The sequence below is a fragment of the Mauremys mutica genome, chromosome 25 (genome assembly GCF_020497125.1).
Source record: "Mauremys mutica isolate MM-2020 ecotype Southern chromosome 25, ASM2049712v1, whole genome shotgun sequence".
Taxonomy (NCBI): domain Eukaryota; kingdom Metazoa; phylum Chordata; order Testudines; family Geoemydidae; genus Mauremys; species Mauremys mutica.
In genome coordinates this window covers 2,131,383-2,148,239 of record NC_059096.1, presented here as the reverse complement: position 1 = coordinate 2,148,239, position 16,857 = coordinate 2,131,383, and the positions used below count along the sequence as shown (strand labels likewise).

At 49.4% G+C, this 16,857-nt stretch overlaps 1 protein-coding gene across 1 annotated transcript in view; it reads right to left on the bottom strand.

Annotated features, from left to right (window-relative positions):
• Positions 1–15,388, bottom strand: part of LOC123356428 (junction plakoglobin) — a 49,141-nt gene extending 33,753 nt beyond the window's left edge. Inside the window, exon 1 of the mRNA XM_044999679.1 lies at positions 15,303–15,388. The gene's annotated coding sequence lies outside the window, so the exon portion shown is untranslated. The remainder of the gene's footprint in view (positions 1–15,302) is intronic.
• Between the last annotated feature and the right edge of the window lie 1,469 nt (positions 15,389–16,857).

Sequence of the window (16,857 nt, the reverse complement as noted above, 5' to 3'; positions counted from 1 at the left end):
GACGCAGCATTCCAGTAGCGGTCTCACCAATGCCATAGGCAGAGGTAAAAGTCACCTCCCTTCCCCTATGTGCTACTCCCCCGGTTTATCCGGAAATGGAGAGTCAGGGAGCCACACAGTAATAAGGTGCGATACCCAGATCCGTGCAGCGCTGTAATGATGGAACACCCGCCCATGGTCCATCCTTGAGTGGCTGAGAAACTCCACTTTACAGCTCCTCTCCCTGCTCCACCCCAGCTGGGGGAGGGTGGAGTGTTATGCATGTTCTTTCCTGCCCCCACTGCTTGGAAGGCAGGGACTCCTGGCAACACTGGGTGGGGCACCGTTGCTAACGTGGCTGGTCTACACACTCAGCAGCATCTCCCATGCATCAAGGAAAGTGCTCCTGCAATCACAGCTGACTGGGGCACCAGTCAAACCAGGCCTCTTGGCCTGCATACGACTTGCGCTAAGTACTGCTGTACCAGGGGACAATGGACAATCATGATTAATGCCAACTCCTATGTGGCACTCATGCAGGTCAGCTGCATTCATCCCCAATACTATATCAGGGCAATCTTTAGACCAATCCCACAGGGAGCTGGTTAGAACCCAGCCGCGAACCTGATTCCACTCTGCCCTGTGAGCAGAAAGAAATGCAAGTTCTTTCCCCAGTGGGAAGGTTCAAGGACTCTAGCAATTTTACAGAGCACCAAGGTGACTGGCACACCAGCAGCACGCACATGTTCTTTGAGAACCACACACAGAACCCTCCCACACCCTTCTCTTAGCTGCTTACCAACCATTTGACGGAAAGAGGTCACTGCAGAAGTTTCCACTTTTGAATCACAACTATTCCACCGCCCTCGCAGGCCAAACCTGTCGCACCCCGTGGGCTCTCGGAAGCTTTGCTAATATATTTTTGCTGTTAGATGTGTAAAGAAAGGGAAGCCACTCCCCTTCCCTCTATTTCCCTCTGCCCCACACTCTCTCTTTCCAGGTTAAGAACCCTGATGCCACCCCATTACTGCATCTTCACTTCGACAGCAGCATCACCCTCCCCAAGGTTAACAGGGACTAGTCTCGTTTGTTTTAATAATGGGGCATGCGTGCACAATTAAGAGCAAAATCCACAGGCTCTGATAATTACTACATCAGAATAACTAGAGGCAAAATTACATTAAATGTGTATGCTTCTGTCTTAAGCCCTTTCCCCACCCTCCTGACCTGCTTTCCCATTAACAAGATGTTTGGGAAAGAAATCGGTTTATATTAACAAAGCTGGAGAGAATCCCTGGACACAAACCAGCCAGTCAGCTGTGCTCGGGGACTTCCCAACATCCCTGAAAACAAATATGGGGCCCAACCTTCAGCATTTAAGCAGAGAGACTAGGCATAGAGGAGCAGCACCGCCTGAACCCTGGGAGCAGACATGACACCCCAGGAGGAAAAGCACCACGTCTTCGTTACACCATGGTGTGATGTTCGAGGCTGTTCCCACTTCAGCTGTCTACGTAAGACACTTGCAACACTCATCTGCCCCAGTTACAAGGAGTTCTGGTGATGCACACCACAGCTTCTGTTGCACAAGAACAGATGAACCATGTTTGTGCCTCCACACCTACTACGCTGCTAAAAGTGCTGTACCGGTGCTTTCTGGGAAACTGTGGCTGGCCAATAGTGCCTCAGTACGTGTCGAATGCCCAGCAGGACACAGAGCTGCCCCATGTGTTGCTGGCATCATGTCCTCTCCTGCCACAGAGAGCTGGCGAGAGTATCAGCCAAAGCAGTTACCCAAGCACAAGGAGGGAGGGGCTGTCCATCTACACAGCGGTGGAAAGAAGCATGTCAGACCAGCTGCAGAAAGACAACCATGCGCCAGGTTAGGCCACCAACTCCTAGTCTCGAGGTGGCCAGGGACACAGCTGGATTTAGAGCCAGCCACGCTCAGCTGAAAGCTGTAGTGGGGACAAGATCTAAGTATCAGAAATGCTGCCTCCACTAGAGCCCCCATACAAATATATTCTAGGTACATCAAAGTCTGGAGACCTGCAGAACTGTCCTGTGGAAACACCAAAAGATGCTAAGTTCAGCACCCCAGTGTGCTAGGTGCTGCACAGACACAGAATAGAGTCCTGGCCCCAAGGAACAGAAATAGACAGAGGAAAGATCTACCCCATTGCAGAGTCAGGGAACAGACAGAGATTAAACAATTTGCCCAAGCATATATAGGGAGGGTTTGGCAGAGGCAGGAAATGAAATCAGAGCTCTAGAGTCCCAGTCCAGACCCTTAAGCACAAGCCCATCTTCCTTCTCTGCAGAGCAGCACAGAAAGGCTAGGGTTAGATATTTAATAGCACAAGGCAAGGGTTGAAACGAAACAGACGAGGTTAGTGGTATACAGAAACATAACATGGCTAGGATTCATTCAAACACATACTGAAGGGGCAAGTTTTAGGCAGGGGCTTAAAACAAAGGCAATTAAAAATAAAGATGCCACTAACGAAGCGTGTTCCTGTCAACCCCTCAATCGCCTAGCGTGCAAGTGCTCCCCATCCCCCCAAGATGTGGCAGACAGCTCTTTGGGGCAGGGGTCGTCTCTTCCTCCATTTGCACAGAGCACCATAAGGCTGTATCCCCCAGGGATTACCCCTAGATGCACAATAGACCTGGCATTTCCCACGGCCTCCTCGAAGCCACACTCAGCGCTGCTCCTTGTATAGGATCGGAAGGAGCCATCTGTGCTCCTCAACAGGAAAGGCATTTGCTTTTAAAATTTAATAGCAACCCTTTCTGCGTCCGAGGACGTTCTCTCGTTGGCAGGAGAAGCTGGGGCTTCTCATGGGGACGCACCTTCTGGTGCAGGAAATCACTATCGGCGATACAGCATGAGGCTCAGCTTCCTTCTCACCATTCACGTTTCCTGGAAAAAATCAGCAGTAGCTGCACTCAGCTGTCACCAGTGAGTTTTATCAGAAGGAAACAAGCACCAGCACTTGGCTCAGAGCTGGATACCATGGGCTGACAGACTCTACAAACCTGGGACAGGCGCCTTGGAGAGTGTATTTCTCTAGGTCATTAAGGTCACAAGGCTGCATCTTAGTAGGTCTCAGCTGGCATTAACAGAGGTGCAGTTGCCCTACACGGTGACAAAACATTCTCCCTCTGTGGTCCAGCAAGGACACCCGGCCATCACCTCTCTCAGGCAGAAACCGTCTCTCTCACTGCTGACCAGAGGTTTCTCCTGGCTGTACAGTTTCCCACCAACACTGATCTCCCCAGCAAGCCAGACTGTCTAACCAGGCCAGCATCTGCACTTTGTTCACTATTCGCAGGCTCTGAACAGCCTAATGGCCCGCAGCTGTGAGTTACCACACAGCTCTAAGCAAGCACATTTATTCTGAAGGTGAAAACATCAGCGAAAGCACATCAAACCCAATAAAAGAATCTACAGACAGGCTAATAAACGTACCAGAGATCACCCCGCAACTCTGCAGGGGCTCTGGTAGAGGTCTGTCCTTCAAACCCCACCACAGGGTTCTTCTGTGCTTACAAGCTCAGAACAAGCACCCCCATGCATGCATTAGGCTTTCCGCTACACAGCCTGAGCCTTGAGCTTCAGATGCCAAAAGACAGGTAATCGGTAGACACTGGCCCCTTCCTCAGAGGGGAGCTTCAAAAGGCTTGGGAGGAGGGGGCGGGGATTTCATTCACCTCCCCCTAGACATTTCCCAGTAAATCCACTTCACATATATTGTCCCCAAAGACCATTCTAGTCTGCCACATTGTTCGCTACAGCCCTTTCGCCAGCCAGGCGCCCCCAATAATACAAAACCTTTGCATTTAATACAAAGATATTTAAACTTAATTCAATAAGGCTTTTCAAGGATATTGCAGAGAGAATTGCCACAACTGTCACACTTTCATTTCAGGAAACCAACATCAAGTGTCAGGAACAGAAACCCTAGATGCGCCATTCTCTCATTAATGACAGTTTGTTCTTGTTGGAAATATCAGTGGGACAGATGAGAGAACTTGCCATTTGCCCATGAATAGGAGATTCTGGCATGCTTGCTTGAGCTGCCCATGACTCCAAAACAATACAATTAATCACAATAACTCCATCTGGAGAAGATAGATTTTATTACTTTTAAAAAGCTACGAACAAATAGCTCCCTAAGAACACAATAATTGCAGGCTTTAAATTTAGGTTTTGAGGCACTCGCGTGCTATTTCCAGCTTGGATAATGGCGAGAAAAATACAGTATTTCTGCAGCACAGTCCCCATTTTACAGCCAAGAAAAGAATTCAAGAGGGGAAAACAAAAGGATTTGGGGGCTGTTTCATTTCTACATGCAACCGCATTACATCTGCAGAGTTCAGATGTTTCATAAGAAATTACAACCAACACCAGTCAGCCCCAGCCTGTCCGAGCAAGTTAATGGTTTGCCACTAGTGCCCCGCCTGCCCGTCAGAGTGATTATAGGAGGTTGTTTAAAGTGGCCAAAGGTCTTTTTACCACCAGCTAAGCAAATGCACTTCATGCAGTGATATGGCTAAATAAGTCAATGCCACAAAGCAACAGTCTGTCTAAAGGCAGCATGGCTCCACATTCCCGATATAGCAGCCGCAGACAGATGTGACACCCGCAGAAAGCTATACAGCTGCCCCCTTCGACCCCCCATCTCCCCTCTGCCAGCTAGGCACGCTTCACCAAAGAGGGGCAGGGGAATGCTTCTTACACCACAAGTTTGCTAGCAAAATGATGCAACTGACATATGTGGATCCTAGTTAGGAATTTTAGCTTTTTCCAAAACCAAATGAGCCTTCAAAGAATTCAGAACAGCCACACTCATCTGTTAACAAGTCTCATCTGTCTTCAGTGCACTGGAAAAAAACTTGAACAGAGTTCACCCTTTCCAATTTCATCGTGTAGCTGGAGAGAGAATTATCTTTCTGGAGCTGGAAACGGTCTCCCATCCTTGCCACGGTCTGCTGCAGAACAGCAGCAATATTTTTCATCCAGAGAGCTCAAGGCTCTTCACAAGGAGAAGGCAAAGTTGGGAAACTGAGGCAGAATTGAAGCAACTTGCCAATGGTCACAGCAGACACAGAAGAACCTGGGTTCTAGTTTCAGCTCCTAGACCAGTATTTTCCTCCACACACCCAACAGGGCCATGCTGCCACAACATCCCAGGCCCACTGTGAAGTATGGATGTCGGTTGTATTTATTTTTACAGCTGTTCATGGATAGCGGCTTTGGTCAGCCAGGTGCAGAATATACCAAAAACATCTAGCAACCCAGATCACTTTCACCTGGCTGTCCCGTTCTGCCTCAGGAGTGGGCAGAAACCAAAGTCTCTCACTCAACATCCTGACAAGAACCTTGAGACACATTTGGTTTAAGTACTGAGAAGCCAAAACTTTCAGTGCACTGGGGCTAATGATGCAAACGCATCTGTAGACAACAGCGTCTGTATTAAGAGTTTCAGATGGAATGCCACGCCCCCTGCCCTTTCTGTAGAAATGATTTCAGAACAAAGCGACTGAAGCATTATGAAATGCCTAAAGGCCTGACAGAATCTGCAGAAAAACTAATCAGGGATGGCAGATTTAGAAAGATATTTCAAACCTCCATCTAATTAGAAACATCTTTGTGTCTGACAACTGTTTCCCCAGCATAGCTGGTTATGAAATATACATTATTCCTACACAAGAGAAGTGGGAGGTCTGTTTGTCAAAGAGATTTCAGACAAGAGCACAGCAATATTCCTAGGCTGCGTATTAAACATCAAAGCTAGAACTGCAGTTGTCACTTACGTGTTTGTTTCAAAAGAGGTCTGAGTGCTGAAAAGAAAATTCCTGCTATGCAGACACAAGCGCGTTTTATTCTGTAAACACCTGTAGTACCAGTATGGTTCAGTGGGGAGCACTAGATCATCCTAGGACAAAATCATGGAACCAGTTTCAACCAAGGCTATTTATGCAGCACCACTGATGCTTTACAGATTGGTCATTGGTGATCCCTGCCCCAGAGATCTTCAGATACTAAGGTGACGGGCATGAGGCAAAAACCTAGACCGTGGAGAAAGAACTTACAACAGAAAATCAGATCTCTGGTCTTTCTGAAACAGCTCTGCAGGTTAGAAGATACATTAGGAGCACTCTTCCAGGAGAGAGGCTGATAACCCCCACCACCCAGCTAATGCTGTTCCCTCACTAAATGGGTCCTAATGCCCTTGTCTACTAAGCACTTAGTGCCTGTGCTTTCCATCCACAGATCCCAAAGCACTTTGGGAAGGCGGGTCCGTGTCTCCCCAGAGCCACAACAAGCACGTGAGAGAGTGGAGAAGAGAAGTCCAACAACTTCCTGTTTCATCATGTACGACTGCTGACTACCTGCACCCTTCACTACCACAGCTTATGCCTTACTGCAAAGCACTTTCAGGTACTCTGAGAATGAGAAGAATCATACAAAACCTAATTCTATTCCAGCTACCAGCTTACGTGCCTAACCTGAAACATTTCCCCAGCACTTTCAGATTCCAAAATTAATGTGACATTCAACTGACGTTTGACAAGCTAATTAGACCAGGCAAGCTCATGCCTGAAAACATTTACATCTTTAGATGAGATCAGTAAAACAGTCAGAGCCAGGACTTGCAGCTACCTGCAATGTGCTTTTTGGTTATACGCTACACCAGGGTCAGGAAGGAGCAATCACTGCAGCGAAGCGGGACAGACTTCTTTTTTAATTTGTCAGTAAAGAAAGCACCTCCCTTTGCGAGAGCACAAACAGTTTCTATAGAATTCCTCTCCGCCATTACTGCCAAGAACCAGCAAGGAAACCCAGTCTAGCCAAGCCAGATCTTCGCTATTCACCAGGGACGCTTCCCCGCTAGGACTTACCACGACCAGCTAACACATGTTAAACTATGACCTTGCCTTGTCCACATTGGGATTTCACACGTGTTTGACGACATGTTAGGTAACATGTTAAAACACTCGCTTTTTTCCTAGTGTGGACATTGCTTAAAGGAACAACAAGCAACTCATCCCCTCTTGACTGCAGCCCTGCCACACTGGTTTTACTCCACATCCCCAGGGTTCCAAGTTCCTGAAATATTTTGCACTTGGTTTTGGCAATTGCCACTGTGCAAACAGCACACACTTTTAAAGCTGCTTCTGTCAGGTTTTGAGGATTCCTTTGCCAGTTTTTCTACATGCAGATACAATACTCCTGCTACCCCACATAATCATCAACTCCAACTGCTCCTCCAAACCACCTGCTATGTGTGTCACGCTGGATGGGGGAAGTGACAGCTAGGAACTTGGCGAAGAGCTACTGGCCCCATGAAACTACAGAAGGGCTGCCAGTGTTCTGAAACAGCCACAATTCTTCTCAGACATGGAGGAGGGAGTCAAAGGTCTCTAATCAGATCCACAATGAGTGCACCTGGACTAACGGTGAAAAGCAGAACGGCCTTGTGGATCAGGCACTAGACTGGGAGTCAGAAGACAAATTCTATTTCCAATCCTGACACCTCTTGGGCACCACACTTGTGGGCTTGTCTTGGGGAAGAAAGTTGCACTAGATTAATGTAAGGGGGGAGGGAGTTAAGTTTTGTTACACCACCACTAACCCCTGTGTGGACACGTCTGGTTTAAGAGTGACTTCTTTTGGTTTGGCTGACCTCAATCAGGAAGAGATTGAAGCGCAACAGAAACAAAACTGATGCAAACAACTGTGTGGACACTTAAATCTGTGCAACTATTTTTTTTTTAATGTAGAAAAGACATCGGTTTCCCTATCTCCTTTGCAGAGTGCTTTAAGAGCGCTGATAAAAGTGCTAGGGAAGGACCCAAGTGTTTTCTGAAACCGATCCAGAGATGAAGTGTAGTCAAAAGCCAAATCCTACACTGCACACGAAGAACACAGGCTTAGAGATAAACTACAGAAGCAACAGGACCAAACTCAAAGTTGGAAAAGTCTCACAATCATTAAACCCTTGCTGAGCCCAGCTCCTGAACCCGATCATGGATTTGTGGGGAGAGCAGCTAACGCCGTTAGGGCTGCACTGAGCATTACCAAGGATAAATACTGCCTGGGATTAGACAGGAAGTTGTTCAAGGTCTGCAGCTCTAAGGAAGGAGACTCAGCTTCAGAGGCAGTAGAAGCAACTGACCTTCCCAACTGGAAGCTGAGCACTGGGGAAGCTGTAACTTGAGACAGGTGTAACCTCTCAACCGTGTGGAGTGGCCATGGATCTGGGAGGTGTTCAACTTACTCCAAGCGTTCCCCCCAAAGCTGCTTTTTTGCGCCCGGAAATGCAGCTCTGCACCAGCAGGGTTGGTCATGCCCAAGTCACGATTTAAGCCACACAGCGATGCTATCAATGGGTTTCCGCTCCCCTCAGTTCTGAAGGAAGTGGCCTTTTTCCTCAGCCGTGCAGGATTGCTCCTCCGAGACAGGCCTGGGCTTGCTTTAGTGGGCTTATGGCACAGGTTACTTTGGAGAGATGTCGTCATGTTTAATAGGTCTGCTTTAAAATCCTTTTTACCACCACCCAGCAGGGAGGGGACGACACACAGAACTGCAACTCTTAAAACTCTCCCCACTTCACCACTGGCATGGCCCTGGTCTGCAGTGACACTGGGGGCTTTCACTCCTCTGTTCTCATGAGGTTGCCTGTTCTTCCAGACACCGTTATCCAGGGCACCAACCCCCCCACCCAGCAAGTTGCTCCGTTAGGTTTTCAATAGCCACGCAGCCCCCCTCTGGAGGCCTGCTGGTGGAGAGCACCGAGAGGTTAAGCACTGGCCTCGTCAATCCTGACTGTTCACTAGGGTCTCTCTATGGAGCCCCTGGAAGCCATCGAGCCTGGGTCAGCAGACTCGGGCTAGCAGGGCTCTCACCAGCACACTGAAAACACCGGGGAGACAGGATTTTGAAGTTGCGGCTCAGGCTGGAGCCTGGGCTCTGAAGCCTAGGGAAAGGGGTGAGCTTCAGAGCCTGAGCTGCAATTTCAAGGCACTGTCTACACAGCTATTCTTGGAGCGCTCCCGTCCCTGTCCCTGTCCCTGTCCCCCCCTCCCCCTCCCCCGGGCTGGGAGGCTCCCTGCAAGGGCCGTGTAGACATACTGAGTTTATTTTGATAGCCCTGTTTGAAAGAAACAGACTTGGGGAGGATACGCCCATCACTCATGGGTCCCTGAGACAATAGAAGATAAAATTCTATTGTTCTAAAGTGGCTGCTGCGCAGTGGCTGTTTTGCAGAGACTCTCTGGCAAGCCTGAGAGGGGGAGGTTAATGGGACCCACTTTCCTACATGCCCTAATTCAACTTGCTTTTTTTAAACTAGTTTCCCCCCAAAGTGGCCCAAGCAATTTGTTCGCAGCCACCTAAAAAAGTAAGACAATTGTGAAGTTGCAAAGCAAAAAAAAAAGCCATTTTAAACAACAAGTTTTTGCATTCCTATAATGGCCAAACCCACTTAAACCAAATTTGCAGTACAATGGGTATTTCCATGACATTTTATGGAACCCTTCCAAGCTGATGAATAGTTACAGATTTAGGATGTACAAAGACAGTTTAATTGGGTATTCTGTACTTTTATAGCCTACTTCAACAAACATTAACAAAGGACATGAAAATGGACCTTTAAACCTCTCCAAATTCATTATCGGAGAATGAACGGATCTATTGGAGTCTTCTGCCTCTACTACAAACAGCAGGGACCACCACAGCGTGCAAACCCCATTTAGGAACACAGCTGGAAAGCAGAGTCTCCATCCAATCACTGAGGAGGAGAAGATTGTTGCTTTTAAATCCCCCTGGAAATTCTCACATCTCTTAAAACACATGGGAACAGAGAGCTAGAGATTCTCCAATCCCAAGGGTAAGTGAGAGTGCCCAGATGACTACTTGGTGTTAGCACTTCTTCACTCCAGTATTTCATCAAGAAATAAAGGCTGGACAGCAGGACTGCTGGAGACAGACTTCTTTTTTTGGTTCATTACAGCAGAGTCAGACTATAACTTGGCCATTTTATGCCCTCAGAGCTACCGTCTCCAATGGTAAAAGAATCAAACAGCATCATTGCTGGGTTCTGAACTTCACCTCCAAGCTGGGATGTGGGGCTTTCACTAGCCAGTGGAAGGACTGTGCGTGCTGTGGGTTCACTACTCTAGGTGAACTAGTAGCACAAATACCAGAGAAGCAGGGTGCCAGTTGCGCCAAGGCGCAGTGGTGGGTTTGCTGGATCTACAACCTGCTCTTAACACTGCAATGCAGGAATTAGCTACAAGTAGCAGCACTGTGGAGTCTTCATAGCTTAAGCAAAGGTTTTGTTTCAAGAAGAGCTTATGTCACGTGCACATAGACAAAACGACTTCAGCTTTAGCACCAATGCCAATCCAGAGGCAGTGCCCCTAGGAAGGGAAGGATTTCAGAGAAAGATGGTGCAGAGAAACACTGAACAGCTTCATTCAACTGCATGTGGAAGGGATCCTGTGTTGGCAGGGGATGGAAAAGTTAATACACGGCACAAAGCCCGTCTAGGTGCAGAGATCCACCCGCTACAGCGGCTGGCAGGAGAGAACCTTTGTTTTGTGGTTAGAAAGGCAGGAGAAATGAGGGTCAGATTTGACTTGCTACAGGTCCAAGTATTTGAATAGGAAAGGGTCACGCATTGTCCGGAGAGCCTGCTACTGCTGGGGGCACACACCATAGGAACTCAAGGGCTTGCAGGCATCTGTAGCTACTACAGGGTGTCGGGGGAACTCCAGTTTGCAAACACGTGTTTGCTTGTGGGACTTTCAAGGGGATTCAAGTACAGAACACGTGAGTAGGATCATGCCCCTAACATCTCCTTAGTCCCTCTGCCCTTCTTTAACCTCGCCGGCCCCAGTACTGGTGCGCCTGGGGATAAGACACAGTGGTTTGATGAAGCTCTTACAGTGCTCCAGAAAAGGCGGCTGAGCATCAGTATCCCCATTTTGCAGATGGGGTAACAGACACAGGGGAAGAAAAAAGAACAATGAGGAGTCCTTGTGGCACCTTAGAGACTAACAAATTTATTTTGGCATAAGCTTTCGTGGGCTAGAGCCCACTTCATCAGATGCATGGAGTGACTCACCCAAGGTCACATAGAGAGTCTATATTAGAACTGAACAGAACCCAGGAGTCACTACCCTGCCTTCTGGAGCTCACTAGTTCCCTGCAAGAACATGTCTACTTTAATCAGGCGCACAAGCAGGTGCAGCGTGGGCAAGACACACAACCTGCTACTTCACGTTTCAAACTGACATTCTTTGCTTTGTAACTGGGACTGACACAGCCAGAGTTGTTAATGCTCGACTCAAAAGTCGCCCTGAATGCACTAACACCTGACCCACGAGCTCAGAGTGCTCACTGACGTCACCCCCAACATATTTTTAGAGACCCATGGAGCTAACACACAAGGGGGCACTTTGTTTCCCTTCAGGCAGAGATCAGCATGACTCATTTCAGAAGGTTCCCAAGACAGCCCCAGCAACTGAACACACTTAAGTGCCTCCTCTCCTCTTTCAAAACTCTCACAATCCTGTCCTCCACCCGGTGAAGGAATATGCTGTTCTGCCTGCTGGGGATACACCTCAGGTGAACACCGCCCTCCCTGAGAATTCAGAACATGGACACGGAGATCCTGGAAATAAACAGCACATTTTCAGCATTGCCAGGCTTCATACTGAGCATATTTATTGGCCTGGAAGACAAGGGCATCTTAAATACTCTGCAGAACACTGGGACACTGACCGATTTCAGAGCATTTGGTATTATTGTGAAAAGATGTTATTTCTTTCTTTTGCTCTTCCTAAACTTTTAATTTCTACCCAAGAAAACCACAAGCACAAGAAGGCTCATCTTTCACATGTGTCTTGTATTTTATGCAGTTCGGTTCTAAGCAGGCTTTGCTACAACATTCTCCAAGAATAGAGGGTTTAAATCAATGGTACAGCATCACACCTACTTCAAGATTCCCATCAGTAACCACTTTTTCCACGCCTGATACTCGGGTCAGTTTTCCGCACTGGGGTGTACATCAGCCCAGGATAGAAAGTACAGAGACAATGCTTTGCGTTCAGTTACTTCACATCAATAGAACAGTCTGAGGCCAGGTGTGGTGTGAAAAATCCACACCCCTGAAAAATGCAGGTAAACCAGCCTAACCCCTCATGTAGACAACAACCTAGCCCACCACCCCCAGAGGTGGATTAACTACATGGATGGGAGAACTCCTCCTGCGAGTCCTCACACTGAGGAACTATAGCAGCACAACTGTAGCATTTCAAGAGCAGACAAGGCCTCAGACTTTTACAATGCACAATCAGGTCTATATTCTGTTGTTATGGACAGCACCAAGCACGCTGCGGGGACTCCCCTTCACGCAGCTCTCACTGTATTTACCATATAGTTAAATATGCACCCTCCCTGCTGAGAGCAAAGTACATTAGGGCGTTTACACATACATGTTCACACTGATTTTATGGCAGCAATTTTCTACTGAGATTCTCTTTTCAGGTTCCTTATACAAGAGCTTTTTTTCCCCAGGCAACTCCCAGCAACACTTTGGCACTGTCCTTTCATCTTTGCTGCAAACCTAATTAATTAAGCTAATCATTTAGCTAATGCAATTAGAACACCCTCTCCTCTACCAGTGCCAGGGTTCCCCCAAAGCATGGCAGACTGAACATGCATCATGGATTCCTTCCTTTTGCAGACTGGCATCCTCCATTTTTACTTTCAACTCAGATATGAGATTTGGGTGTATTCCTTCACTCTTTATCCTCACACTCAAAGTCCTGCATACTTCCACACTCAACTACTAACTCCCTCTCACTTAAGGACAGTTCCCGGCAATAAGATGAGAACACACAAGATTTCAGACTCTAAAGTTACTTTACCTCAACATGCTGCAGAGTGTAACGAACAGGCTCAAGCTCTTATAAATAGGGCCCTACCAAATTCACAGCTGTGAAAAATGTGTCACAGACCATGAAATCTGGTCTCCCCTGTGAAACCTGGCTATTGGGGGGGGGGGGAAAAAGGGGGTTACTGTATTTCTACCTTTACCTCTGTGCTGCTGCTACTGGCAGCAGCGCTGCCTTCAGAACTGGGCTCCCAGCCAGAAGCTGTCATTGTTTGGCCACCCAGCTCTGAAGGCAGCACAGAAGAAAGGGTGACAATATTGCAACCCCCCTCCCATAATAGCCTTGTGGCCTCCTTTTGGGTTGGGACCCCCAGTTTGAGAAACACTGCCTTAAGGGCTTTACATGTTTATATTTTTTTTAAAACATAGCCATGCTTTGTGACAACACCATGAAATGTAAAATTTAACTCTCTGAAACCATGGATTTTAAAACTTACTGTGAAATTTACCAAAATGGACAGTGAATTTGGTAGGAAGCTATTAATAAGGGCCCAAACTCAGCTTTGAAGGGTGTGACAAAGGCTGTGCAATCACCATGCTGCAGACAACAAGCAGGCATGCGCTCTGAAAACCAACACGGGACACCGAGGATGCGTGCACACCAAGGAGACTAGACCAGCATAGCTATGGCGGCATAGCCCCGCAGTGTAGACACAGCCTCCTTGAAGGAGTTTTGCTGTCAGTGGAGGACCACCTCCTCCCATAACTATTTCCATCCACATAGCTGTACAGTATCTGCACTGGGGTGTGGTTTTTTCAGGTCTCAACCTGCCTAGATATGCCAATAGATTTTTCAAGCATAGGCCAAGGCTACGTTGCCAACCGCCTGGCAAACAATTTTAACCTGCAATCTACGTGTCAACTTGCTTGCAAATCAAGTCTCTACCACTACAAGCCGTGTGACTGCAGGGACTTCAATCAGGCAATTTAATTTAAAAAAGTCAACCCCGTTCACTTGTACAGGGTCTTCCTTTAAAAGGTCTCAAAGCGTTGGGAGCCGAATGCCCAAACCCTGCCTGCACCATTTATTGTGTTTTGCAAGAAACAACACATCAGTCACAGAATCACTGCATGCTAACCAAGAAAGCATGCTGGGATCATTTTATAATAAATACATGAACAGGGTTACAACCACCTCAGAAAGTGAATATGTCAAACACTTATAAGCAGCCACAGTGCAACTTCATCCTGAAAGCTGGTTGCATGTTGACCCACACCCCTGTCAATTATACAGAGGGATGATTTTAAGTGCATGTTGTCCATGCCTCAGAAAGAAATTGCCATTTTATGTTGCATATGGAGCGCTGAGCGAACACTCTCACATCCTCCCTCCCATAACAATCAGGGGAGCAGTGACTGTACTCGCACCCAAAGGCCAGGCAAGGAGACAATTTGCGAACTTGCTCCCAGGGAATCAACAGCCACAGCAAGACTCAAGCAGGAGAGCAGGAAACCCCCATTATGAGCTTTAAAAAAAGGTCTAATTTCAAGGACCGGTTGAAGTGGATTTGCAGAACATCTTGCTCAGTGATTTTTGTAATTTGCCATTCAAGAGTAACTCAAGCTGCATTGCCTGTTTACCAAGATTTCCTGAATTATAAAACAGCTAATTAAGTCTGAACACCCAAGACAACTCCAGTTTACGCCACTTGTCGGTAACAAGCAGCAGGCTGCCTTTTCGCTTTCGTGCACAGGGCAGATTTCTGGAGCCACTGCACAGGGCTACGCAGATAAAAGGCTCCTCATTCTCCAGATTCCATCAGGCTCCAATTCCCCCTTGAAAAACAACTTCCCCCTGCACGTAACCTGCGAGCCTGGGGTCCCAGCAGGGAAGCAAGGCCCCCGCCCGTGAGACGGGGGAGCGTGTCCGCGGTCGGGGCTCATTACAGACTGTCCCCCACGTTGTCCGCCTTCAGCAGTTAGCTGCTCCGCTCACCAGTGACCGGGGTGTTTATTCACCAGTACGCTGGAGACGTGAATCTCCGGCCAGGGAGGATCCCCGCCCGGGAAGGGTCACAAGGCTGCTCGCTAGCGGCCCCCGAGAGGCGCCTGGCCCAGCCGGGGAGGGTGCGCACCTGCCCGGACCGCGGCCCCCCCCTTGCACCACCTCTGCTAGTGCCAGACCCCGCCGGAGCCCCCTGGGCGCGGCTGCGGAGCCCCCTGGGCGCGGCCCCTCCGAGGGGCTGGGGGTTGGCCACCCGGACAGGGGCAGCGCCGAGAGCCGGGGCGGGGCTCGGAGCAGGGGCCGCTGCGCCCCGCGGGGGACGGAACCGCCCCAGGACCGGACCGGACCGGCGCTGACCCGGGAGAGGCGCCGCCCTGAGCCCCCCGAACCCCGCGCGCGAGCCTCACCTGCGCCGCGCTCCCTGCTCCGCCCGCTGCTGCCCGGCACTGGCGCCCGCCCCGCTCGCACCCAGCGAACAAAAGGCGGGCGGAGCAGAGCCCGCAGCCCAGCCCCGCCCCCTCCCCTGCGGTCCCCATGGACACAGGCACCGCCCGCGCAGCGCCGCCCATCCATTGGCCCGGCCGCCCTTCCCTCACTCCGGCAGGGGCGGGGGCTCTGCCGCCACCTGGCTCGGTTGACCGCCTCCCCATTGGCCGCCTCGTGAGCAGAGGGCGGGCCGGGCACGCGGGCCGGACGCGGATTGGCTATTGGCTGGGGAGCTGGGAGGCGATTGGACGTCGGGGATGGCGGTCAGGGGGGCGGAAGGCTGGGGAGGGTGTGTCCCTAAGGCAAGGGGGAGGTGCCCACCTGGATGAGGTCATGCAGGTGAGGGAGGAGCCTGCGAAGGGGGGAGGGGCGGGAGGTCTGGGCTAGAAGCTGAGGCCTGTTCAGACCCCTAGGAACGTCCCTGTGCACCCTCAGGCAGCTCCCCCAGAGCAGCCCCCCCACACACACACTCCCCAGACACATACATGGGGGGCAGGTTTGTAGAAATTTTGGTGGTGCCCAGAACCCCCCCCCCCACCTCCACCCCCACTTGCCTAAGGCTCTGGGAGGGGGGTTGGGGGGGAGGTCTGGGGTGCAGGTCTTGGGCTGGGGATTAGAGTGCAGGAGGGGGTGAGGAGTGCAGGCTTTGGGACGGAGTTTGGGTGCAGGCTCTGGGCTGGGGTGTAGGAAGGGGTGACGACTTTCTTGGCTCCCTTCTCTTCATGTAGCATTGGTTTCCCTTCTGGCCCCAAGTTCCCAAAACAATCCCCCAATCCGTATGCAAGAGCCTTCTCCTCTGCCTCTCCTCCCGCCTGCACCAAGTTCCTTATGTCACTCCATTTCTTTCCTGACTTTCTGTGAAAACATTTGTTTCTCCCTTGCATTCCCTGCAGCACAGCGCAAACCCAGACAGGAACAACTGTGCAACCAATTTGACAGAGGAGAAATTGAAACAGAGTCGCTTTTCTACTCCGGAGTCGACAAAAACGATATTTCCTCCAATGATCAGAAATGATAAAAAACTTCCCATTAAAATGCAATGAGGAGAACCTGTGCTTGGCCCGCAGGGAAAGGAGCGAGTTGATAGGAAGAGCATCTCACAGTTTAACACCCTGCCACCATCAGCGATGCTGACAAATGGACAGAAGATAAACCCCAGCAGCTTCCAGATACTTGCTACAGCAACCAGGGACCCAGACCTGAGGCTTCTACCTCAATCACTCTTCGATAACCCTTTGTCTGGCTTGAAACACCGATAAAGTATCTTGAATTTGAAATATCTTGGGACTTGGATTCTTGACCTCTTTGAAGTGTTTGCCAAGATACTGTGTGTCTGAAAGCCTCTATAGCTAACCAGTGGTGACACAGGTCACATATTAAGAACGGCCAGAGAGGGAAGAAGGTGGGATGATGATACATTTCTTATTACTACAAGAAAATAGCAGATACCTCTGGCTGGGGGTTAAGAGTGGGACC